The 27,208-nt window shown below is 40.8% G+C and overlaps 1 pseudogene across 1 annotated transcript; it reads left to right on the top strand.

Annotated features, from left to right (window-relative positions):
* The first annotated feature begins 452 nt into the window (after positions 1-452).
* On the top strand, positions 453-15,090 carry LOC143601927 (eugenol synthase 1-like; annotated as a pseudogene). The gene is made up of 5 exons (XR_013147749.1): positions 453-615; positions 13,204-13,338; positions 13,715-13,967; positions 14,046-14,249; positions 14,790-15,090. The product of XR_013147749.1 is annotated as a eugenol synthase 1-like (transcript).
* Positions 15,091-27,208: the final 12,118 nt, after the last annotated feature.

The following is a 27,208-nucleotide window of genomic DNA, read 5'->3' as shown; positions in this document are numbered from 1 at the left end:
CTCTCCAGTTTCCATCCCGTTGAAGAAATACCATCAGATCCCCTTCTTCTTCTCCACTACCATTTGATTTATGAGTAGATCGCTTTATGTTTGCCGGCGACGGTTTGAATCAATCAATTTCTAATATCCGGCTAGAGCTGGATGTATTTCAGATCTAAAATGGGAATGAAAAAGGAAAAGTGAGTGACGGTGGATATTAGAAATTAGAAATTGATTATATATTAAAAGGGGGAAGGTGGGTAGATATTTAGATATAAATTTAATATATTAAAAGTTACTATATAAAAATTATAATATTATAAAAGTATTTTTATTTGGTTAAATATAAAATGGTAGGTGATGATGTGTTTGGTTTGTTGTTGTGGAAGTAAGTGTGAGTTTTTAAGAAAAGTTTGAGATCCGATGTGGTGGTTTATTGATGTTTGTTGTTGTGGACGCCTCTTGGCACCAAAATGGCCTAGAAGGGTAAGATCCTGATCCTTGGTGGAACTGGTTACATTGGAAAGTACATCGTCGAGGCTAGCACGAAGCTCGGCCGGCCATCCTACTTTCGTCCTAGTCAGGGAATCCTCGCTCACCGACACCTTTAAGAACTATGGCGCTACTGTCGTCGCTGTCTGAAGAAACACTAAGTGACCCAGTACAGATTATAGATAATCTGGGGGTTAAGTAATGTTTCCCACGAATGAGGTCTAGCTGAGAAGGCTGTTCTTCAGGAGACCTGCAAAACAAACACCGTAAGCTCGTCACTGAGAAGGGGGGGGTTCCTCCTTGTGACCACCCTCCGGCGTGAGAATCAGACTAGGTTGCTCTGAATATAAGTGTATATTAAGAGATTGCTAGATAACTGGATAGCAGATGATCTTACCATTCCAAGATGTTGGAGTATTTATAGCCGAAGGTAGGTTTTCTAGAAGGTACAGCCGGCTGAATAGTATTCCTGTTCAACCAACAGTGGATTACGCACAGGCCATACTGGTTGGTGGGTAGGTTACGGCCAACAGTAACAAAGTCGGCTGCACTATTCCACCAACTGTAGACTATGCACGTCCCACTGACTGTGGATTGTACGCAGGCCATGCTGGTTGGTGAATAGGTTACGGCCAACAGTAACACTATTCCACCAACTGTAGGCTGCGCATGCTCCACAGTAAGGGTTGGTGAGTAGGCAGCGGCTAATAGTGACAAACAGTACTAGAGGGTGCTCCTCCTCGCACTGTTGTCGGTGAGCTGTCACCCTGTGATTGGCTCATGGGCTGTTCTGGTCAGATCGTCTGTCCTATCCATACCTTGGTAGGTATGGTACAAAAGATCTTTCAGAATCAGACTGGCTCATTTGGGCGGGATTGTTCCCGCCTTGCTCATTCCTTCACGTGACTGCTGAAGTAGCTAGTGTCTTGTGCGTGTAGCCCTGCTGTCTGCGGGTAGCCTTCCCTGATGGCTTGTATCCGCAACTGCGGGAACAGGCGGGGTACTTCACCATTGGGAGGCTTTCCCTGCGTGTACAGCTTGCGTACTGCGCGTAAGATTCTATGAGCATGGTGGGTCCTGCGGGAGCAGATGGCCTTTGCGCAGACGTCCCTGTTCAAGGTGAGTCTTGCGGGACCAACTGGTCTCTGCTGGGACCTACCTCTTCAAGTCCCCCCAGTCCAATGTTCTTCTCACGAATGTTTAATAAAGTGAGGTGAACTTTTGGACTTTAAGCAAGGGGTTTTGAAAAGGGTTTAGTTTTAAGGTTCTCCGTGGGGATTCTTCCCGCGGGTTTCCTAATGTCACTTGCAAAAATTCCCGATTTTTTTGCTTGATCTTTGGGTATGATGCGGGTAGGTATGTAACCTTCTCGCAAGTCAGGAGCGTTGAGTCTCACTTGTGTGGATTCTCCTTGAGGTTTTAGTGGTTTTGAACATAGTGATCAATTATGTTTAAACCACCAATTCCATCCTGGAGCCTCAAACAATGTAGTTCTCGACGTTCCCGCTATGCGGGGATGTTATTTCCGTTTCCGCAAGCATTGCCCAGAAGATCCTTCTTGGTTTCAATTCCCTGCGGAGCGCTAGGTACGTGAAGGGTTTTGCCTGAACACTGTACCCGCGCTCGTCTTACGGTTACTTTACTTTCAAGGTGCCCCTGGCATCAATTCCCTGCGGGTGCTAGGTATGTGAAGGGTTTTGCCTTAACACTGCACCCGCACCGTCTTATAGTTACTTTGTTGCCGGGGTATTCTTGGCTTCAATTCCCTGCGGGTGCAAGGTATGTGAAGGGTTTTGCCTTAACACTGTACCCGCGTCCATCTTATGGTTACTTGGTTGCCAAGGTAAGGGGTGTTTTCCCGCTTACTTTTGAATCTTTTTGAATTTTGAAATTCAAAAGGTTGGTAAGGATAAGAACAATCCAAACATCTGAAACGTCGTGCGACAGTTTCTTCTGACTGTGTCAGGACGTGCAGGAAGTTATGGTGACGTGACAGAACATGGTCATTCCAGTCGCTTTTTCAGGCGCGTGGGCGTGTTTTTTCGGGCGCGTGGCCGCGAAGTTACTGGCACGTCCTTTCAACAGCTGTTGCCAGCTTGCTTTTTGCCACGTGTCATAGTTTCATTGCACTGTCGATTTCTCTCTCCTCCGCATTAAATTCACCGCATTAATTGCGATTACTATATAAAGGGGGAGAGGGTTATTTGCAATTCACACTTTCACCTCTCTTCTTCTTCTTAGTGATTTCCGGCAAATACTCCCCTTTTTCAGGCAAGCATTTTCCCGAAATCACTCTTCTTTCTGCAAAAATGTCTTCTCATGATGCTGAAGCTGTAGCCGACGATAGGAGTACTGCTGGCGAGTGCCAGTGTGCTCTACCTGTCGATCAGTACCAGTACATCGTCAGGAAGTTCATGCTCGAGTCCCTCGAGCCTGAGTTTCCTGAATCTCACCAGACTGTGTACGATGCCCCCAGTGCCAAGATCGGGGTATATGCTGCATTCTTTGTGTATGGAAACCTTAGGTTCCCATTGACAAAGTTTATGTACCGTGTCCTGGAGAGGCACGGGGTGCACCTGACCGAGGTGCATCCGATGGCGATTGCCAAGGTCCGGCACTTCGAGTGGGTGTGCCGGATTCTGGGTATTGAGCCCTACGTGGACCGCCTGATGACCTTCTATACTTGGAGGTGCGTCCAAGGGTGGTACACCCTGACAACCCGTATTAAGGGTTTAAAGATCTGCGTGACCGAGCGCAGTCTCCGATCGTGGAAGCGGGAGTTCTTCTACATCTCTGCCCGCGCCATCCCTATTGCTATGAAGTTCAAGAAGGGTCAAGCGCTTCCGAGCCTTCACGCTTCCAGCTACCAGGAGGCGGAATGGTTCGCGAAGATATCCCGGGTCCAATCTCCGGTTTACCGGTTTGCGGAGTCCGGGATGGTGCTGCTGGGGATGAGCCGGGTATGGAAGGATGCGTCTCGGTTTCCTATCCTTCTCGAATACGGTTTGAACTCTATTCCTTATGGTATGTCTTGTCTTTCTTGCTGATATTAGTTTATTTTCTAACTGTTTATTTTCTTTCAGAGGGGAATAATTTGGAGTCGCTCCTGTTCCCGCGGGAAGCTGACAGTCCCGTGCGGGTGGGCACTCGTGCTCTGGACGACAATGAGTTGCCCATCCTGGAGCAAACGGCGGATAGGTTTGTGGAGGTCTATCCGCCGGGCCAAGAGATCCTGAGCCACCGGCGGCCAGGTAAGGAGATATTTTATCCCGAACCCCTCAATGCTGTACCCGCTGTTGGAAATCCTTACATCCTATCTTCTTCTGAGGAATCCGCAGATGGTCCTCCCCTTGTGCGGAAGAAGAAGACTGCTGCCGGCGTGAAGGGGAAGGAGAAGGCCTCCACAGCTGATCCAGTGGTTCTATCTGACACGGAGTCAGATAGTGAAGAGGTGGCGGGGAAGCCCGTTGGTGAGAAGACCACTGCTCCGGAGGCTACGACCGTTACCTCCGGAGAACCAACGAAGACGACGGTGACCGGTACCAAGAGGCCGGCTCCATCGGGTTCCTCCCCGCCCGTCCGTACGTTCAGGGTCAAGAAAACCCGTAAGTATAATCATAATGCCTTTGTAGATTTGTCACTTCATAATTTTCTTTTAACACTTTCTTTGTGCAGGCGTGGATGTTGACGCAATCCGGGGTGAAACGCAGGGGAGTACCTCCTCGCCAATGACGGTAGGCTCGGTCAGCCTTCCTGAGGCGTCGACCCAGTCGCCTGCGCCTGCATCCGCTGGTCCAGTTGCTCGTTCCGTCGAGCCAACTGTTCCGGCCGAGATGACGTCACCGCCGGCCGTGAGTGCGATTTTTACAGCATCCTTCACGGAACCGGCGGTTACTGCTGCTTTTGAGGAGGCGGCGACCGCGGCGGAGACCACGACGGCGACCACGGCGGCTGCCACCATGCCCGCGCCACCGGCACCGACAGCCGGACCATCAGGTACGCGCAGGGCTTCCCGCCGATCTTTGCCACCTTCCCATCTGCCTGACCTGTTGGATGGATTTCCTTTAGGTTCAGGTGATGGGTTTGGCGGATATCGGCCTGTCATTGACCCTACAGGTGCGTAGGGTTCCTTTGTTTTTCCCTTTTTTTTTTTTATCATCTTTTCCTTACTGTCTTTGTTTCTTTTGCAGTGTCGGATTCCAATGAAGTGTATGTTCCACGATGGAACATACGCCGAGGAACAACCCTTCGTACCCCTGTGGAGTGCGTGGACTGGGCTCGCCACGCTGCTCCTCATGGTGCGTTGGGGGAAGCCATGGCTAGCTACCAGGAGGGTAGGCTAACCAATGAGATTCGGGTTCTCCAGGCCCGGATGCAGCCGCGCATCGAGCTGCTTTGTCGTGAAAACGACAAGTTGAAAGCAGCTCGCGCCAAAGACGTATCTGAAGCGCGTGCTCTCCGGGAGGAGAACCAACAGCTGGCGGCAGCTGCCGCCGCCAAGGAGAAGGCCTTCAAGGCCCTCGAGGTTGAAGTTCAGGCGCGACTCGAGGCCCGTTCCAAGGCTGCCCAAGCTGTGAATGAACAGCTTCGGCTGGCCAGGGAAACTGCGCGAAACGCAACCGAGAGGGCTGCCCAGGCTGAAGCCGTTGCTGAGCCTCTGCGTTTGGAGAATGAGGAGCTGAAAGGCAAATTAGAGGCTCTCCAACGCGCTCATGATGCCTTGGCAATGGAAGATGCCAAGAAACTCCAGGAAATCCTGGACCAGAGGGGGGTGCTTGACCAAACCGAGCGGAAGCTTAAGGGCGTCGAAGAGGCTGCCGCTAAGGAAGTTTTACTTGCCAACCTTAACAAGAGCGAAGCCGAACGCGCCCATACCGAAGCTCAAGCTGCCCTCCAATGGCTTCTTCGAGAAGCGTTGCCTCAGGTATGTTTAGATTTATCTTCACGCATTTCTTTTGTAAGAAAAGGTTCTAATACTTGTATTTTTTTCTTTGTAGGTTGTGCGTCGGGTCTTTTCAGAGACCTCCTACGATGATGCTATGACCGCAGCCCTCAACGCTTCTCATGATGATGGGGAAAAAGCCGGCTTCATGCTTGGTCTAGGGTTTGTTGAGAAAGGCGTCCCGCCTTCCAACTTCCCTTTGTTCGATGTTGATACCGAAGCCATTTACGACCAAGCATTGAACCAATACGCCGCCTTCCCGCATCCAGTGGTGGAAAAGGTGGATGAAGTAGCTGTTGCTGATGATGGGTTAGCTGTCCTCAAAGCTTTCCTCGAACCACCCCGTTCTTCTGACGGAGCGGGTCCTAGTGGAGGCGGCCCTGAAGCTTGACCCCGAAGATCCCTTTCCATTGCTTAGACTTGTATAGATTCTCTTCTAGGCGGGTAGTAACCCGGCCATTCTTGTAATATATTACTGAAATATAAATCTTTTTGCGTATAAGATTGTTATTTCCTTCTTTGGATTCCCTGCTTTATAAACTCATGACTTGCATACTTAGTTTAAGTTAGCAATTTTCAAAGTGTTCTAGAATAAGTTAACCTCTTGAACGTGGTTGATGATGGGTTAAAGTTTCGCTTCCTCTTTCGTGATTGTGCGGGTAGAACCGTCACTTGCACTTGGTAGGATGGCTAAACTTTAACCTTTATCTGACCTGCGTGCAGGTTTTCCTCATTTCTAAGTATTTAGGATAAGTTAACCTTTGAACGTGGTTGATAGTGGGTTAAAGTTTCGCTTCCTCCTTCGTGATTGTGCGGATAGAACCGTCACTTGCACTTGGTAGGATGGCTAAACTTTACCCATACCTGACCTGCGTGTAGGGTTTCCTTTTTTCCTTGTATTATTATTTTTTTTTTTTTTATTTTTTTATTTTTTTTTTTTTTAGGATAACCTTTGAACGTGGTAAATGATAGTTTAAAGTTTTGCTTCCTTATTTGTGATTGTGCGGATAAGACCGTCACTTGCACTTACAAGGATGGCTAAACTTTACTTACATCATACCTGCGTGTAGGTTTCCCTTATTTTTAACGTTGTGTTTATGCGGGTTTTGCCGCCTTCCACACGTAACGACTTACTTCTCCCCCTTTGTGGTAAACACCGGCACCAGTGGGGAGTTCATAAGAATAAAGGTAAACACATTATGAAAGGAGAATCATTTCCATTAGAAGTGGCTCTTGGCCTTTTCTTTACAAGTTTTGGAATTGATCTACATATAACATTTGCGTAATTGAGCTCCATTCCATGTTCTTGGGATGGGAGTGCCATCGAGCCTTTCGAGCCGGTATGCGCCCTTTCCCAGAACTTGTTTGATAACATATGGCCCTTCCCAGACTGGGGCCAACTTTCCTGGGCGTTCTTGGTTCGAAGCCTCGTTGTTACGCAGTATGTAGTCTCCTTCCTTGAAGTTGCAGAGTTTTACCCGCGTGTTGTAGTACTTTTGCATTTGTCGTTTGTAATTCTCTTCACGCACTGCGGCTAAGTCTCTGCGTTCCTCGGTTAGCATAAGATCCAACCGTCTTTCCGCATCATTGTCTTCTGGCTGACTCAAGACCCTTGGTGAGGGTAGACCAATTTCGACCGGGACCATGGCTTCCGTGCCATAAGTGAGGCTGAACGGGGTTTCCCCCGTACTGGCCTTCTTCAGCGTTCTGTTTGCCCAAAGGACGTGCAGAAGCTCGTCCACCCAGCCGGATCTGTGTTTCAAAAGTCTTTTCTTGATGCCTTCGACGATGCTCTTGTTTGCTCTTTCCACCTCACCATTACCTTGCGGGTGTGCCACTGAGGTAAAGGTGTGGGTGATTTGAAGTTCTTTCAGCCACTGTTGTAGCTTCTTGTCAGCAAAGTTGGTGCCGTTATCGCTCACCAAATTCTGTGGAAGTCCAAAACGACAAATTATAAATTCCCAAATAAATTTTTTGATATGCTTTGCGGTTGTTTGGGCTAAAGGTTTTGCTTCTATCCACTTGGTGAAGTAGTCGATGGCTACCACTAGGAACTGAACATTTCCTGCTGCTGTAGGAAATGGGCCTGTCACATCGATGGCCCACTTCTGAAATGGCCACGAAGAAGTGACTGGAACCAGTTCGTTTTTTGGGCGATGCGTGTTAGGTGCGTAAAGCTGGCAAGACCTGCATTTTCTGATGTATGCCAGTGCATCCGTATGCATCCCCGGCCAAAAGTATCCCGCGTTGTTTAGCTTGGCTACAACAGCGCGGGGGCCTGCGTGTACCCCACAGATGCCTTCGTGTACTTCCCTTAGGAGGTAGTCGGCATCTTGGTTGTCCACGCATCTCAAGAGTGGGCCAAGAAAGTTACGTCTGTAAAGGATGTCATTGACGAGTTGATAATTCAGTGCTTTACAGCGTAGTTTTCTTGCCTGTGTTTTTGACTCTGGTAGTATTCCTGCTGCAAGGTAATTTATTATTGGTGTCATCCATGTTTCTGTATTGTTCTGGATGACACAAATTTCCTTGTGCGGGACTGATGGTGCTTCGAGGAGTTCAATGCGGATGTCCTTTCCCAAGTGGGTGAAGGCTAGTGATGCAAGCTTGCTTAACGCATCCGCAGATTTGTTTTCGCTGCGCTTGACGTGTATGACTTTACAATCACTAAAATCACGCATAAGGGTTTTTGCCTGGGCGAGGTACAGGGCCATGGTGTCATTCACAGCCGTGTATGTTCCATTTATTTGGTTGGCCACCAGCATGGAATCCACGTGGGCTTCTAAGTTTTTCACTCCCATCTTACGCGCAATTCTCAAACCGGCCAAGAATGCTTCATATTCGGCTTCGTTATTCGTACTTGGAAAGTCCAGCCGAATAGCGTAAGTATATTCTTGGCCTGCTGGGTTGGTTAATTTTAACCCTGCGCCTGAACCCTCGTTACTGGCTGCTCCATCAGTGTAGAGTCGCCAGACATCATTGACGTCCTGTGCTGGGGAGGGTTGAGCCTCCTCCTGGCACTCTTTTTCCCGCGAAACGGGGACTTCTGCAATAAAATCGGCCAAGACCTGGCCTTTTATGGCTGGTCTTGGCTTGTACTTAATTGCATATTCTCCCAATTCAATTGCCCATTTGGCTAGACGTCCCGATAATTCGGGTTTGCCTAGAACATTTGAGAGTTTGAAGTTGGTGAGAATGGTGATTGGGTGGCCCTGGAAATATCGTCTTAACCTGCGTGAAGCGTGTATAAGTGCTAAGACCAATTTTTCGAGGGTAGAGTACCGGGTTTCTACGTCTGTTAGTACACGGCTAACATAATAGATTGGCATCTGGATGCCCTTTCGTTCTACTAGCAAGACTGCCCCGGTTGCTCTATCTGTTGCGGAAAGGTATAGGATTAACTCCTCTCCCGCTTGTGGTGCTGTAAGCGTTGGGAGTTCGATCAGGCGTGACCGAATCTCCTGAAAAGCTGCTTCCGCTTCTGGTGTCCAGCGGAAGTGCGTTTTCTTCAAGCAGTTTCTCAGTGTTGACACGAAAGGAAACGACTTATCCGCATGGTTTGCCAAGAAGCGATTAAGTGCGACTAGTCGCCCATTCAGTGTCTGAGCCTGTTTGATGGTGGTAGGTGATTCCATTTTAACAATGGCTTCGACCTTTTCAGGGTTCGCTCTAAAGCCATCTTTAGTAACAATGACTCCCAAGAACTTCCCTTCTTCCATCCCAAATGAACACTTGCTCGGGTTGAGCTTCATGTTTATCTTTCGGAGCGTGTTGAAAGTTTCTTCAATGTCTTTCAACATCGCCTCAGGCTCGAGGCTTTTGATGACCAAATCATCCATATAGACTTCCAAGTTTCTCCCGATTTGGGCATGAAACTCTTTGTCCATTAGTCGTTGGTACGTGGACCCTGCATTCTTAAGTCCGAATGGCATCATTTTATAACAAAATGTACCATCGGGCGTCCGAAATGCGGTTTTGTCCTGGTCATCAATGGCCATGTGGATTTGGTGGTACCCCTTATACGCATCCAAGAAGCATTTAAGGCGAAATGGCGCCAACGAATCCACTTTGAGATCAATTTCTGGTAACGGATAACAATCTTTGGGGCATGCTTTGTTCAAATCTTTGAAATCTATGCACATGCGCCATTGTTTGTCATTCTTCGGTACCATTACGGGATTTGCAACCCATGTTTGATATCTAGTAACGCGTACGATGCCTGCGTCAAGGAGTTCCTTGACTTGGGTTCTACACGCGTTAGTTTGTTCAGGCCCCATTACCCTGCGCTTTTGTACGATTGGCGTAACAGCCGGATCGCATTTGAGCTTATGCTCCGCCTTACTTCGGGGTACACCAGTCATGTCAGCTGGTGTCCACGCAAAGATGTCAGCGTTTTTCTGCAGTAAGCGCTTGAGTAAGGTGCGGGTGGGATCAACAATTGTTGGTCCAATGGTAACGGCCTGGTCGGGGTATTTGCCATTGAAGGCCCATTTTTCTGGTTCAGTGACGGTTGGTTTAGCCTTCTTCGGTTTGGGTTTAGATGAGACAGATGCAATGCATACCTGGGGAATGCCAGAGATCATTGCTACACCCTCAGCTGTTGGCCATCCCATCATGCCGTGGACTGAAGATACCACGGCGTTGAATCTTGCCATCCCATCTCTTCCGAATAGGATGTCGTATGTGTGGTGTGGCTTTTTCATCACGACAAAATCCACGTCTTCTGTGCGTGAATGATTCCCATCAGTAAGAGTAACGGGGAAAGATAGGATACCCAGGGGTGTTTCTGTACTGCCATCAAACCCTTCCATTGAAGCGTAGACCGTTTCCAAGCGTTCCTTGTCTTCATCATCCAGCTTATCAAAGAACTGCCTGTACATCACTGTCGACGAAGCGCCGTTGTCAGCAAGAGTGCGGGAGGTGATGTAGTGCCCCAGCTGGCTTCTGATGACGATGGGGCCTTCTTTGCTGGGGCCTCCTGGCACTCGCGGGAAGCACACCTCAGCTTCCTTCCATGCGCATGGTTCTATCACCCGTCTTTTTCTTCCTCTGACCTTGCCATGAACCATGTTGATGCTGATGTCGACGGGCTTTCGTCCGTTACCTCTGTACCGGTTGTCATTCCTTCCTCCCTTCCTGATCGATGCCACGAGATGTGCAAGCCTTCCATCCTTAACAAATGTTTCAATAATATCCTTCAAGGATGTGCACTCTTCAGTACCATGACCCTTTGTCCCGTGGAAATCACAGGATTTGCTTTGATCCGCATTAGGTTTCTGCCGGATCGATGGGGCTTTGGGCCATGGCAATTTTTCCGTGGCAAATATCTCCGTGACGCTCTTTGTGAGTGGCGTCCACCGGTGTTTTCGATTTGAAGGGTGTGTGTTGTCCCTTCCGCCAACAAGAGGGCGAGAGCTGGATGAGGTGTCAAAGTTTACCCTTGACTGCCAAATACCTAGCCTCCTCTTTTTGTTCTGCCGGGCGATCCGGACATTGTTCTCTCTTGTCCTCTGCGTGTAGAGGTGCGTACTCTGGGGAAGGTCCCTTCCCAGTTGCTTTTCCGTCTCGGCAAAGCGCTTTGCCGCCGTCATGATGGCATCCCATGTGGATGGCATGCCATCCTTACCCGTCAACGTGCGGATAAGTTCTGGGTATTCGGCGCCTTGGATGAAGGCGGCGCGAACCAGATCCTCACTTATGTTGCCGAGACTAAGCTTTTTGGAGTTGAAGCGAGTGATGAAGTCTAGTAAAGATTCATCCTCCTCTCTCACGCAGTTGAGGATCGTCCACTGCTCTTCAGTGTACTTCCTCTGTTGGCTGAAGTGCTGGCTGAACTTGTTCTGAAAGTCCGCCCAGTCATATATGTGGTGGATCGGTAAACGATCGAACCATGCCCTGGCTGCTCCGACCAGAGTCATCTGGAACATGTAGCACCACGTGGGTTCCGTCCAGTTGCTGACGGTAGCCCCCGCAATGAACCTGTTCAGATGGTCGTCTGGGTCGGATAGACCATCATAAGTGCCAATGTTTGACATTTGTTTGGCACTTCTCGGGGCGATTGCCTCCGCAATGTCTCTTGCGAATTTTGACCTTCCTGCATTTGTGGCAGTTGGTCTAAAGGTTTTGGAGAAGTCACGCGGGTTTCTCTCCGCGATTGGTTTAGAAGCTTCCCCAAAATTCCTTTTTGGTTGGACGTCCGTGTCCTTACGCTTCCCTTTCGCCTTATGGCGAGGGTTCGCGTCGGTATCAGACTCCAACTCGTCTTCTGAGTACTCGCAGTCACTGCTCATATTGAGGTGTTGGCGAGTACTGGTGAATTCGTCAGCCTGTTGAGCTGAACGCAAGCGTTCATCCAATTCGGCTTGGAATTCTCTTTGCCGTGCTTCGGCCCACGCATTCACTTGATCTAGTGTTTGGCGAGGGACCTTCGTTCGTTTTTCCAGTTGGGTATCGGTGAACCCCAATGGAATATTTACTCCACTTGCCCCGGCTTGGGTAGTCGGGGTAGTGTTCGTAAGGATTGTATAACCGCCGGTGTTCCCCCCAGTTGCTGGGGTGGTTACCGGGGTTTCTTGGTCAGTTACAGGCCTTTGGACCGGAGTAACGTTAACCATTTCTTCAGAAATTGTGAAAACTAAAATAGTTCTAGCTTTTATGCACGGATGGCGCCAATGAAGAAACACTAAGTGACCCAGTACAGATTATAGATAATCTGGGGGTTAAGTAATGTTTCCCACGAATGAGGTCTAGCTGAGAAGGCTGTTCTTCAGGAGACCTGCAAAACAAACACCGTAAGCTCGTCACTGAGAAGGGGGGGTTCCTCCTTGTGACCACCCTCCGGCGTGAGAATCAGACTAGGTTGCTCTGAATATAAGTGTATATTAAGAGATTGCTAGATAACTGGATAGCAGATGATCTTACCATTCCAAGATGTTGGAGTATTTATAGCCGAAGGTAGGTTTTCTAGAAGGTACAGCCGGCTGAATAGTATTCCTGTTCAACCAACAGTGGATTACGCACAGGCCATACTGGTTGGTGGGTAGGTTACGGCCAACAGTAACAAAGTCGGCTGCACTATTCCACCAACTGTAGACTATGCACGTCCCACTGACTGTGGATTGTACGCAGGCCATGCTGGTTGGTGAATAGGTTACGGCCAACAGTAACACTATTCCACCAACTGTAGGCTGCGCATGCTCCACAGTAAGGGTTGGTGAGTAGGCAGCGGCTAATAGTGACAAACAGTACTAGAGGGTGCTCCTCCTCGCACTGTTGTCGGTGAGCTGTCACCCTGTGATTGGCTCATGGGCTGTTCTGGTCAGATCGTCTGTCCTATCCATACCTTGGTAGGTATGGTACAAAAGATCTTTCAGAATCAGACTGGCTCATTTGGGCGGGATTGTTCCCGCCTTGCTCATTCCTTCACGTGACTGCTGAAGTAGCTAGTGTCTTGTGCGTGTAGCCCTGCTGTCTGCGGGTAGCCTTCCCTGATGGCTTGTATCCGCAACTGCGGGAACAGGCGGGGTACTTCACCATTGGGAGGCTTTCCCTGCGTGTACAGCTTGCGTACTGCGCGTAAGATTCTATGAGCATGGTGGGTCCTGCGGGAGCAGATGGCCTTTGCGCAGACGTCCCTGTTCAAGGTGAGTCTTACGGGACCAACTGGTCTCTGCTGGGACCTACCTCTTCACTGTCAGTACTACTACTTTCAATCTAGATATAATTAATCCTAGTGGTTTCATTTTTTATATATATGTTCATCTAACTATATATATCTTTTTTTTTAATAGGGTGACTTGTATAATCACGAGAGTCTAGTAAAGGCGATAAAGCAGGTAGATGTTGTGATCTTGACAGTAGGTTCAGAACAACTTGCTGATCAACGTAATATCATTTCCGCCATCAAAGAAGCTGGTAACATCAAGGTATATATACCTATCAAAATATAAACTATTCTTCGTTATTTTCAACGTCGTCTCCAAGATATGGGTACCCCATACGATACGAGTATGCAAATATGGGCGCTTATTAATAAATATTTTTTCAGATCTCAACAATAATTGTGATAACAATAAACAAAATAAAATTATTGTGAACTAGATTTATATCTTTAGTTATAGAAATATGATCAGCTTAATTAACTTACTTTTAATTTAAAAAAGGACCTAATCTCTTACTGTTTTAACATATATATAGATGTAGACGTTAAAAATATATATATGAAAAAGAAAATCCGGGTCCTAGGCGGCTGCCAAGCCTTGTATCCCCTCCCAGACGCCCTGGTTATTCTGATTATTGTAGTATCATCTCTTGTTAATACATGTGTTCCAATTAATATTTCCATTCTAGAAATTCTATCCATCCGAGTTTGGAAACGATGTGGATCGTACTCGCGCAGTGGAACCAGCCAAATCAATTTTCGCAATCAAGGCTCAGATTCGCCGAACCATTGAAGCTGAAAACATCCCTTACACCTACGTTTCCTCCAACTGTTACGCCGGTTATTTCCTTCCGAGGGACAAGGCGGTCATCTTAGGTGATGGAAACCCAAAAGGTATATATGAACAAAAGTTTGATTGATTTCAAATTATATATTAATTTTGCAGTTTCTAATAATCTAACTATACCACAGTTATATTCAATGATGAACATGATATTGCAACTTACACCATTAAAACTGTGGATGATCCAAGAACTTTGAACAAGATTGTGTACATAAAGCCTCCCGGTAACATTTACTCGTTTAACGAATTGGTGGCATTGTGGGAGAAAAAGATTGGGAAAACATTGGAGAAGATTTATCTTTCTGACGATCAAGTTGTGAAGACCATACAAGGTAAAAATAAATTGGTTCAATACCAAAACTATCATAGTTTTTTATATTGTTTCAGTACTAATCTATAATTTTTAGACAAAAAGTAACATATATAAGAGGTTTATACATTTTTAGTTTAAGTGAACTTTATAAATCCTAGGGTGGGCTCGTAAATGTGTGCGTAGAGTTTAAGTTGAAGGTAGCTCGCTCATATAAAAACTCTACCTAATTTGGTTTGAGACTGATTTGGCAGGCAAGCTAGTAACTCGCTTTTGATAATTTAAAACTCTTGTTAATTTGTTATTTGAGACTAATTAAAGAAAACATAAGACAAGCTAAATTTCACATTGGGTTAGAAATGTTGAGTTAAGCTAGATCGGCTAACTCACTCGGCTCGTATTGTTACTAGTTCAAGTCAAATTCTTATTCGGCTTGTTCATTAACTTACTTGATCTACTAATCTATATATTAATGAATTTAAATCGACACCTCTATCATACCCACTTCTTAATAGATTTGCACTTGCCAGTTTTAACAGTCTATTTGTTGTTTATCTTGTAGAATCTCCGGTACCACCGAATGTGATATTGGCAATCTCGCATTCGATCTTTGTGAGGGGGGATCAAACTTACTTTGAGATTGAGCCATCATTCGGAGTGGAAGCTTCTGCACTTTATCCTGATGTGAAATACACTACAGTTGACGAGTATCTAAGTCGTTTCGTGTGATCATGGTGGCCCGATGGAGCTATATATGAATGTGTGTTTGTGTTGTTGGCGGTTTCGACTTGTTTAACTTTTTTATTTGGAGGTGTGTAATGTGTTGCTAAACTTTTCAAGAATAAATATGGTAGTGTGTTTTTTTAATATGGCTGGGTGTTTTTGAATGTTCTTGCAATTAATAGGTATTTGTATTTTATAATAACGACCATCCTTTATTTACGTCCTACATCACATTTCCTTTATCTTTGTGTTTTTTTAATGATGTTCTTATATTAAAAACAAAGGACCGCAAATGCCTAGTCATCCCAACCAAACAAATGCAATTACATACAAGATTATCATTCCTAGTTTGCCACTAAAATACCTTAGATCTTGATACCGTTCAAAAGAAACTTAAAATCTTTATTTCTTTCACTCTTGTTAATGTTGTCGAAGATTTTTTTATTCCTTGCTATTAAAGGGATTTGTTTTCTAATTTATATAACTTTTTTTTAATTATATATGCTTTTTTCATATTTTAGTCTTAAAACTTTAATAAAGTTATACTATTTGAAATCATAAAAAATATATTAGTCTTTTTTACTTTTAGCTATATACCTTGCAACTTGTTTGTTCAAAAGTATCTTTTGTAAAAGTGTAGAAAAATATTGGAACCTCCATTCAATATACTTGTGAAATCTTGAATATCTACCTTAGTTAATTAAAATGATGCAACTTTCATCAAATTTTAATTTTTACTTTTAACTCCAACAACTTTCATCGAGTTGAGCAAGCTTCAGCTAGGCAAAAGCTTTAGGTTAGATGAGCCGGCTTGGCTCCTTTATTCTTAACAAGTTGAAATTTAGTAGGGGTGCAAACGAGTCGAGCTTAGCCATGCCCGAGCTTGACCAGGCTCGAGCTCGGCTCGTTTAACTTATACGAAGCTCGAGCTCGAGCTTGGCTCGTTTTGTTCTTTATTTATAAAGCTCGAGCTCGGCTTGATTCGTAGTTTTTCAAGCTCGAGCTCGGCCTGTTTAATATTTATTAATTAATTTTTTATATATTTATAATTATATTTGTATATTTATTTTCATAATAAATTTATTTATAACATAATATATGTTATTTAGTTATTTTTTTCATAAAATTATATCAATTAATAATTACTAAATATATACGTATCTATTAATATATATATTTATAAGAAAAATATATAAATGACAGGCTCATTTAGGCTCGCGAGCCGGCTCGAGCTAGATAAGTGAAGCTCGGGTTCGGGTTCGTTTATTAAACGAGCTTTCTTTTAGGCTCGAGCTCAGGCTCGGGCTCGTTTAAGCTAGGCTCGATCAAGCTTTTTCACGAGCCGATCTCGAGTAGCTTGCGAGCAGCTCTGCTCGTTTGCACCTCTAAAATTTAGCTCGAGCTCAGTTCGGTAAAAAAAAAACCCTTCCGGCTTGACATATTAAATGCAACTATGCAAGTAACATCTGTAACATAAAAGCAAGGCATGTTATCAGATCCCATGTGAGCCAGCAAGCTTAGATTGATGTAAGAAACTAAGAATTGAGCTTAGAAAGATTAGATTGATTTTAGACTTATAAACATTAAAAAATTAATATTAATTTAGACCAGTCAAACAAGTCTGTCAACGAGGTGACTTGCGTTATGTGGCGCCCAGTCAGCAAATGGTGAATTTTTGTTTTAAGGGTGTAATGGTGTTGTAGCCTCATATCTAATCTGGCTATACTAATAAATGAAAATAATGAGGATGATGCGGCAATCCCATATTCATTCTAGGCCTAATCTCTCTTCTCATTCATCCTACATATCCATGGGTTATGGAGCAAAACCATATTGATAAATGGGTTATAATTTCCTTTCTAATTCTCTAATCTATCATCTCATTTATCCTAACTATCCATTGGTCATGGATCAAAATAATTTTGGCAATTGGGTTATAATTTCATTTTCAATTCTCTAATTTCTCATTTTATTTATCCAACATATCCATGGGTCATGGGACAAAACAGTTTTAAGAAATGAGTTACAATTTCTCTATTAATTCTCTAATCTCGAATCTCATTTATCATAGTTATTCAAGGGTAATTGGTCAAAACAGTTTTTGCAAATGTTGTATTTAAAAAAATCAAATTTGTAAATTTGAGATTTTAGACTTCTTATTGTTTGTATTATATATTTTATTTTATTTTTATCTTTAATTTTGTTTAATTCTTTCAGATAATAGATCTTTTTATTTTTATTATATGACAAATCCCGTGTAATACACGGGTTCAAAGGCTAGTGTATATGTATGTGTGTATATATATATATATATATAGAAAAGGGTTCAAATAAAAAGAAAATGTTTCCTAAGAATGGTAAGAACCAATAGAATTTTGACATTAAAACCTATGGTGAAAGAACAATTCTAGGAAACTATGTCGGTTATGGTGATGAAAGAGTAATTCTAGGAAACTATATCGGTTATTGGTAATTTTAAATCTCAACCATTAATTAACATGATCTAATGGCTATGATTTATTCCTAGTCTTCCTAGAAAACTTCTTATTTTTAGTTTCCATATATATATATATATATATAATACATATAAAATATTTTATATGAACATAATGGTCATTTTACACCTTTTAAGACATTGTTAGTCTTAAATGCAGGAGACCCGTTAAATATAATTAGACCATATCTCCAACGTCGTTACACTGCCTCTCCGACACCTTTGAATTAGTGCATGTATCTCCAGGGTCGTTCCCTATAATTCTCTGATTAAAAGCCACTTTCAATTGCAATTGCACATCCTTTAAATCCCTAATTCAATTCTCCTGTGTAAATTGCAATTACACATCCTTTTATCCCCTTATATTGTTCTCTAATGAAACCGCCCCATTCAATTGCAATTACACATCCTTTTTTACCCCTAATTCAATTCTCCAATGAAATATCATAGAGTCAATGCTCGGTGGTTATAATAAGTGGTATAATTCTCCTACATGGTTAATTGCAGTTGCTTCAGTCCCCCATCCATAATTGCAAAACACGGTGTATCAACCCAACCGTCTACCAAGTAAGATTTTGTTTTTCTTTTTAGTTTTCCTGCCTTTTGTGGATTTCATGGATGGAATCCAACTATTCAATTCGTGTTATATGTTTTCATTGCGTACCGACATCACTATGTTTGCACACCAGATGTTTGTTTAAAGTCCTGTGTGAATTTGGCCTAATAATCAAATTTTTTTTTTTGGCACACCACCATTGATTGATCACGGTTAAAGAAATCAACATATTTAACCCCACTAAAGTGTAGGTTTGTTGATTATGGAGGATGATCTCATGAACTTGCATTTGGTTAATGAGTTTTGTTCCGTTCAAAACAACCAGATTCTTAGTAGGTCTCGCAAAATGGGCAGGTCTGACGGGGTTGTGTCACGGGTCAAAAGGAGTTCGGGTCATAATGTCTTTGGGTTAAGGGTTTTAAGAAAAATGAGTTTCGGTCACAACGGATAAACATCAGGATCATTATTGCGTGTTTTAACCACAATGAGTTCAATTCCACATGGGTTTGGGTCCATTTGTTCTTAGCAAAATGAGGTTGTGTAAAAACGGGTTCAACTCATAATTCGTTGTCAGCAAAATCAACCTGGTTAGAACATGTCGATTTCCAAAACATCAATTTGGGCCAGGTCAGACTGGCAAAAACATATTAGGGTTGAAACATATCTCACCGAACTAGAAATATTCCGTGAGAAGTTATCTGATATGACCCGTATCTTGGAATTTGGATGGTCAAGCGCAACTACACACTGTAAGTTTTATATCTAATAAAAGTTAAACTGAAATGTATTTAGAAATGTTTTTTCTCTTTTTATTGTTTGCCCAACAATATATTGTCTGAATTTTAATATAATTAGTTGCTTTGGTGTACGCTACTACACTTAAGACGGGCTAAAATTTCAAACACAAGACTGGGATGATGAGTGGACAGTTTCAACTTTTCCAAACCAAAATTACAAAGGTCAATGGAATGCAAAGGTTTGTGGATTAAATGATTGTAACTTAAAGTTCATATGATCAAGATTGGCAAACGGATGAAATATCTATTTGACTTTTTAAAAAGCGTTCGTTTGGTTTTGTTCAGATTTTGGTTTTTGTTCGGTTTCGTTTTCTTTTTGTTTTGTCTTAGTTTCAATTTTATGGTTTGGTTTTAATTTTTCCAGTTCATGGTTTCGTTTTGGTTTACACTTTTTTCTATTTATATTTATTTTTTTTTTGTTTCGTTTCGGTTCAATTTTTTTAGCTGTTTTTATTTCAGTTTTTTTTTTGTTTTGTTATCGTTTTGGTCCAGTTTCGGTTTATATGGTTTTTGGTTACGGTTTGGATGCTTCAAATGAGATTCATATATTAACCCTTGTAGTTTTTGGCGACCAAGGCGTCGTGTTCAGCGAGACAGTTGTCTCGCCCGCCCTATAACTAATTTTACATATTATGATTATCATATGATTTTCCTCTACATTTTATGACTGCTAAATAATAACATTCTCCTTTCGGATTTTTGTTTCTTTTGTGTTTACTCATTGCAGTATTGCACTACAATTATTTCCTTTATAAAGTGCCCGCTTATATAATATATGCAAATGTTTTGCCATGCTACGGTCGGCTATGTTTTTTATTTATGCATGTACTAAATTATTAAGACAAGCCATGTTTCATCTCTTCGTCTATACGAACTGAACCGAATTAAAAAAACAAAACAAAAGAAAAGGCTGAAATGAAATCAAAAGCTGCAACCAAAAAACTGGACAAACTAAAAAAAATGCAAAATTGAAACCAAACCAAACCAAAAAAACGAAACCGAACCAAAACAAAATACTGAACAAAACGAAAGCAAAAACCAAAACCAAGCCGACCCGGTTTTTAAAAGTCAAACAGATATTTTGGTTTGAGCCCAAACTTAGCCAAACGAGATTATTATCTCGGTTTTAGCCCAAATTTCTTTTATTATTTCGGTTTGAATTTAACTCTGCCGGTGAGGCTTGTAATATACAAAATATAATTTTGTCGTTTTATTTGTCAATTTATAAGTTCAAAACTTCAAATATCGGTAATTTGACTTAAAGAGTCAACATGTATCCATGATAAATAAATTGGATACTTTTAAAACTGATCTATATTTTTGTGCTGTTTTTGGTTCACATTATTCTTAAATCGCATGGTTTCGTGCAGCTTAGCAATATGAGGTCGTGTAAAATGAGCTTGGTTAGAACATGTCGATTTACAAAACATCAATTTGGGCTAGGTCAAACTGGCAAAAACATATTTGGTTTGAAACATATCTCACCATAAATTTGTTAGAGCACATGTGGTACCATAACGACCTGAAACCCATACCGACCGAATCCCCGTTGCATCCTCGCCTTAATGCCCGCGGGCTCAACAACTAGAGCCCAATTGCATTGCAATTTGTAAATGTCTGTAGGGGGTATAAAAGCAGCTTAAGGAAACATGACCGAGGATGACTAGAGGTGGCACATGTATGACACAGTTAGGGGAAGAGATTGACTAGGTACTTTTTCTTCTTGCCCAATATAGGTAACTTGAACCATTATCATGCTAATACAGTGAGTTTCTTTCAGAATTGGTTCCCTGATGGAGCCATTCTTTCAGCAGCTCCATTGAACATGGGTATATTTACATATTTGGTTTTCTTTAAAAAAAGTCATTTAAATTTAAACTTTTCATTTTAATATGTTTTTCTTTAAATTTGTTCTATACATGCAATTGTTTTAGTTTCATCCATATTTAGTTGTCGTTGACCTTAATCTCATACTACTTGTAGGAAATGATGAATGTGCCACTTGTAAATATTGGTGGTTCTAACATTGTTGACGAAAATTTGAGTAATGCTTGTAGAAGATTAGCTGTAAGTTATTTTTAATATTTTGGTATATATAATTTTGATACAAGTATATTTTTCATTTACATCATTAAATTGCATTACAACACTCATATAAGACTTACACCAGACATTCATTCCATTTATCTTATTTGTTGTTTGTTCTCTCTGTACTCTGTAGTTAAATGTAAATGGTTGCAAGTGGACTCGAGGGATTATTCCTTCAAATACTTATTTGAGGTTGTGAAAATGATTTTGTCATCAATTGATGTTTACCGGAAGATTAGTGACATGGCACCCGTGCAGGGATTTTCTCCACTCAATGGTGGGACCCATCCAGGGACTTCCTCCACCCGTTCATGGTGCTCTTTCAAGTATCCTATGTGATCAGAATTAAAACAATTGGACTCAAGAACATTAAGAAAAGTTCCAAAAGCCTACGCAAACAAGGCAAATTTTGTTATACAAGCAACTGCATTAATTTATTGGGCAGTTATTCTCTGACCTTAATATTTTGTATGACTTTATTGGTATGATTCTTATTTACAGTTTGGTTTATTATTCACTGTTCCCATGTTGAAACTAGCTTGGGACACCTTCTTTATGGAATACAGGGTTAATATCACTATTGATAATGCAATGAATTTGCCGAGCCAATGGATGTTTTGCGCACCTTAAAGTTACTAGCCTTCTTGCTTAAAAACCGCCCCAATCACAAGATATTTTTTTTTTATCATTTTTAGATTTCTTGCTTCATCATTTGTCATTAATTCATTCCTCAGTGTTACATGCTCGCTTTTTTAATGTGTTTCTGGTTTGTAGATGGGAAATCAGAAGCAAAGGGAGAAATCACTTCTTTCACTATGGTAGCGAGTTTTTAAGAAAGTTGGGATCAGTACCATTAACTTTATGGTACCGAGCTCATCCCTTCCTAACACCTTATTTTATTAATTTTTGGACATTTTTTTCCATATTTTTACACACTATAGTAAACTTGATTGTATTTTAGACTTTAATTTGGATATTTACTTCCACTTTAGTTAATGTTGTTTTGTATTTGTTCACATTCGCTTCTTCAATTGTTTTAATTAGTGTTGCTTTGTATTTGGAACCATAACGAACCAAAATTCCAAAACACCATAAATCGAGCTCCTGTTGCCTACACGCCGCAATGCGCGGGCACTTTTACTAGTATATATATATATAGGGTAAGGATCCTGAGAGAACCCTTTGTAAATTGAGAACTTTGAGAACCATTTTGGACCACTAAAAACACTTTTAAAAAAATATTTTAAAAAAATCATAAAACAAAAAATAAAAAAAAAATTAAAAAAGTAAAAAAAACCAAAATTCTTATATTTCATTCCGGTATCATTAAAAAAAGTCGTATTATACACATACGTATAATTTTATTTAATATTTAGTTACGTAATTACACATATATACGGTATCATTTATCTTAAATTATACATGTGTATAAAAAAATATGTAAATGTACATATATGTATATATTATACATACGTGTATATAATTTAGCTAAACCGAGTTTTTTTAATGAAACCGGGAGGTTAAAATAAGAATTTTGGTTTTTTTACTATTTTCATTTTTGTGTTTTTATTTTATGTTTTTTTATTTTTGGGTTTTTTGTGGTCCAAAATTGTTCTCATAGTTCTCAATTTCAAAAAAGTTCTCTCATGATCCTGATCCTATATATATATATATATATATATATATATATATATATAGTTAGCAATGTTATAATAAGAAGTAGATTTTTCCTAAGAAGTGTAGAAAGTGTGTTTTTACCAGTAAATCTAATAAAACACACCGCACAATAAACACACTTTCCTTATCCACCATCAGATCAACATATCTAACGCACCAGATTACTTCTTACACTTCTTAGACACACTCCACTTCTTATTTTAACCACACTATATATATATATATATGTATATATATGTATATGTATATGTATATGTATGTATATGTATATGTGTATATATATATATATATATATATATAAGAGTTCAAATGAAAATAAAGAGTTTCCTAAGAATGGTAAGAACCAACAAATTTTTGACATTATAAATTATGCTGAAAGAACAATATTAGGAAACTATGTCGGTTATAATGATGAAAGAGTAATTCTAGGAAACTATGTCAGTTATTGGTAATTTTAAATCTCAACCATTAATTAACATGATACAAGGGCTATGATTTATTCCTGATCTTCCTAGGAAACTACTTATTTTTAGGATAACCCTCCCCTATATATATATATATATATATTAGTTTTTATCCCCCGTATTACGTGGGTTGTTTTTCATAATTCGTTTATAATATTTATATATTTTTGGATTATAATTTTATTTATTGTACATAAGTTAATAATATACTTAGTATTTGATGATGAAAGAGTTTCACAAATAAATGAGATGTTATAACCCGGTTTAAAAGCTAGTTGGGTTTGGTGAGACCCATGACCCGCTTATTTTTTTTTACTATAAATGTAAGGCCCTGTTACCGGTGCCCTACATTTCATGTCGGATTTACTCATAAACATAGTTCTTAAAAATCATATTTAATTAAAATATTTCGCGGGACATAAAACATCAATCATTCATTACAATTCTTTTCAAATCTTGTATTTACATAGAACATCATATCACTTCTTCTTCCGATGCGAGACTCTTAAGTCCATGCCACGTGTCTCTCTCTCAAGCCAACCGTCTCATTCTACTCACTTGCGTGCATATTAAAAGTCAGCTACGTTGAGTGATTTCTAGTTAATTAGGTAATATACATTACATTCTCATACATTCCTTCACGTATCCAAAGACACGTATTAATACCTTAACCTTGTATAAAGATCCATAAGAGGAACGTCATGTAATATCTATTAAAAGAACTATTACTATTACCCATACTATATATATTCTCCATAGAATGAACACTCTATATACTTTCCATAGAAAGAACACTCTATATACTTTCCATAGAAGGAACACTCTATATTATCCATAGAAAGAATGCTATACTATCCATCGAAGGAACACTACACTATCCATAGAAGGAACTCTATATATTATCCATAGAAGGAACACTGTATATAAGTTATTATTTAATATCCATGTAAGGAGCTAGTCACTACCCTTGGCGATACGTGCAATATCAGAAGATCGTTCACGTACCGACAAACTTTCATTCTCATTCAAGACATATATAGATAACATATAAATCATACATGGCATACACTTACCATTTAAGGTAAGTGTATTAACTATCACATCGAGTATGCACACAGCCCCGAAAACGTAACAAGGAATGGGGCTAGAAACTCACCCGGGTCCTGTTACGTTCTCCATTCACGGTTATTCCTTTATTTAGCTGAGCTCTGATAACTGTATATTAATCACGTGTATCAATACTTTCTCTAATCACATTATTCATATTTCAGCCCAAAATGGCTAAGTTTGGTATATTCTAATGGCTTTATAAGGTTTGCAGTCATAAGCTTGACTTTGTATTAGAATAGATTTTACTTAGAATATAATTTTACCCTCAACACTAATGTATTCGAATGTAAATGTACATTGTATGCGAATCCTTAATGTATTCGGGTATAGGTATTGTATTCGAATCACCCTATGTATCGAAATGTTTATTATTGTATTCGAGTATATATGATGTATTCGAGTCTTCTGGGTAATCGGGTTTATACATGTAAGCAAACTTTATAATGTATTCAATATTATGCATGTATGAGAGTGTAGGTATTGTAATCGAATGGATGTATGTATTCGAGTGTATATATGTAATTGAATGCATGTATGTATTCGAGTATATATGTTATCGAATGTATAGATGTAATTGAATGTATAGATGTAATCGAACGTACGTTTGTAATCGAATGAGTTGAAGCTTTTTGGTCCGTTTATCACTATTATTATTATATTTCATGACCTTAACACTTTATTATGGTTCGGTATTAACCCACAAACATTTTCCTAACCATTTTCGGCGAAAACTTGACCCGTGCAACCATAAAGCTTGAACCTTTAGGGCTTAAAACGTTCAAAAGGTTAGATATAGGGTTTATTTTATGAGCCGTTTATAACCATGAGTTCGTTAAGTCCATTTTAAACATCAAGTTTATAACTTTATTACATAATAAGGTCCGATTTACTATCCTACTAAGTTTCATGCAAAACCGACTTCGTTTACCCGTTCTTTTCTCAAACCGAACGCTACTCGTTTTACCCAAAACGAACTAAATAACTCGTTTACTATCAAGTTCATTACTTTATCAATAATCATGACCCAATCTATCATCCTGCAAGTTTCATGCAAATCCGTGCACGAAAAGTAAGCTTTTTAACAAAAACGTACCTTTGAGATTTTTGTTTGAAATAACTCGAGAAGCCCAAAACCATATCAAACGAACTCCTATTTGAGTGATTCAAGCGGTCGCGGAACCGTCTCGCCCCGATCTACTATCCCATCATCTCATATTCGCTAGAAACCACCGCTACAGTCACCGGAACAGCTGAACAGTCGCCGGAATCTTCACTTTTGAGCTGCTATGGTTTTGCTGATAAAACCGGACTTCCCGATATCTTATCGAAGATCTAATTGGTGGAAATCTTAATTTTTATACCATGAATAGTCAGTTAAAATTTGAGACCGATCCGACGGTTAGATTTCCGGGAATCTTTGTGTCTTTGTCGGTGGTTTTCTCAAAAACCGGAATGGAGAAGTGTGTATTTTGATGGTGTTGTGTAACATCCCGAAATTTCTAAAAATAATATTAATTATATTATTTAATATTGGTGGGAATGTTTACTCGGACTAGTGGAGAAATAATAAAACAAATTAGGAGTTATTATGAGTTGGGCTTGTGTTGGGTTAACTAATATGGCTAATGGACTTGGATTAGAAAGGAAGGAAGATGGACCATGGGCTCAAGCCCATGATCCATTATATATAAACAATAATCCACCCATTAATCCTTTCATTTTCACATATCCATACACCACCCCAAAACATACACTTAAGCTCTCTATCAAAATTCTCTCTCTCTCTCTCTCTCTCTACGAAACCAAGAAGAAGAATCGATTTCCAACCCGAGGTAATGATAGTATGATATTGTAAAGATCCAAACCCATTAAATCTACTCGCGAAATAACGAGCCGACACCTTAATCCGTTAACGTCACGAGATCCGGATGGAATCGGGTATAAACTGAGCAAAATATGAGCTTAGGGGTCACCCTAGCTCAGATCTGGATCGAACGGGACAAAAAAACGGTGAAAACAGTGCGAAAATACGTTTTTCCGGTCACCGCCCGTTTTTCCGGTGATGACGGCGTCGGAAAAGATGTACAAGGTAAAGAGAATGTCAGGGAATATTCTGACATTCTCTGACCTAACCCTAGTTCGTTAGCGGAGACTTAACGAATTAGAAGGTAATTCGTTATGTCATTCGTCAAGGGGAGATAACGAAGCAGAAGCAGTTCGTTAAGTGATTCGTTACTCACCCAGTTCGTTATGTTATGACAACGAATCAAGTGATTCGTTACTTACCCAATTCTCTAAGTTGACGAATCAGATCATGTAAGATAACGAATCGGTCAACGAATTAGGCTTAATTCGTTATAGAGAATGAGTTAGCGAATTAGATAATAATTTAAAATCCTAATAAAATATGTGTTAAGACAGTTAATAAAAATAAATTTTTCCAAGCTGACTTGGCAGCTTAACCCCAGCCAGGGGCTCTGCCCCTTGGACCTTGCTAGGGGCTGCCGCCCCTAGACCCCGCTACCCAGGGGCGCTGCCCCCGGACCCCCGTTCGTTGTGGGTTATAATTAAACTAGAAATACGTTATGGAAAGTGATAGTAATTAATACTCGTAATTGTTATATAGTCAGCCGTGCACAACTAAAGAAATAGATTACCATTAACGGTGAACGTAACCGCATTCAGGCGAGTTTCTAGCCCCATTTCCTTGTTATGTTTTTGGGGCTATGTGCATACTCGATGTGAAGTGTGAATACACTTACAAATAAAACAATCTGGTGGCTTGAGAGAATGTAAGAAGCAACCAGAGAGCTTTTAAAGGGTTCGTTTATATATATTTAAGATTAAAATTCTTAGTTCTATAGTTTTTCTTTTCTTTTCCTTTTCCTTGTTTTTGTACTCAACATGTATTGCAGTTTATTCACATCCTCATATCTTGTTTTACATTATTCGTTTATAATACTTATAAATTTTTTTGAATTTTAATTTTATTTATCGTAAGGAAGTTAATAATATACTTAAGATTTGATGATAAAATGGTTTCATAAATAAATGAGATGTTGTACCGGTTTT

The sequence above is a fragment of the Bidens hawaiensis genome, unplaced genomic scaffold, assembly GCF_021521415.1.
Source record: "Bidens hawaiensis isolate Kalapana, Puna unplaced genomic scaffold, B.hawaiensis_p1.1 tig00057637_1, whole genome shotgun sequence".
Classification (NCBI taxonomy): domain Eukaryota; kingdom Viridiplantae; phylum Streptophyta; class Magnoliopsida; order Asterales; family Asteraceae; genus Bidens; species Bidens hawaiensis.
This window is presented reverse-complemented; position numbering and strand designations above follow the sequence as displayed.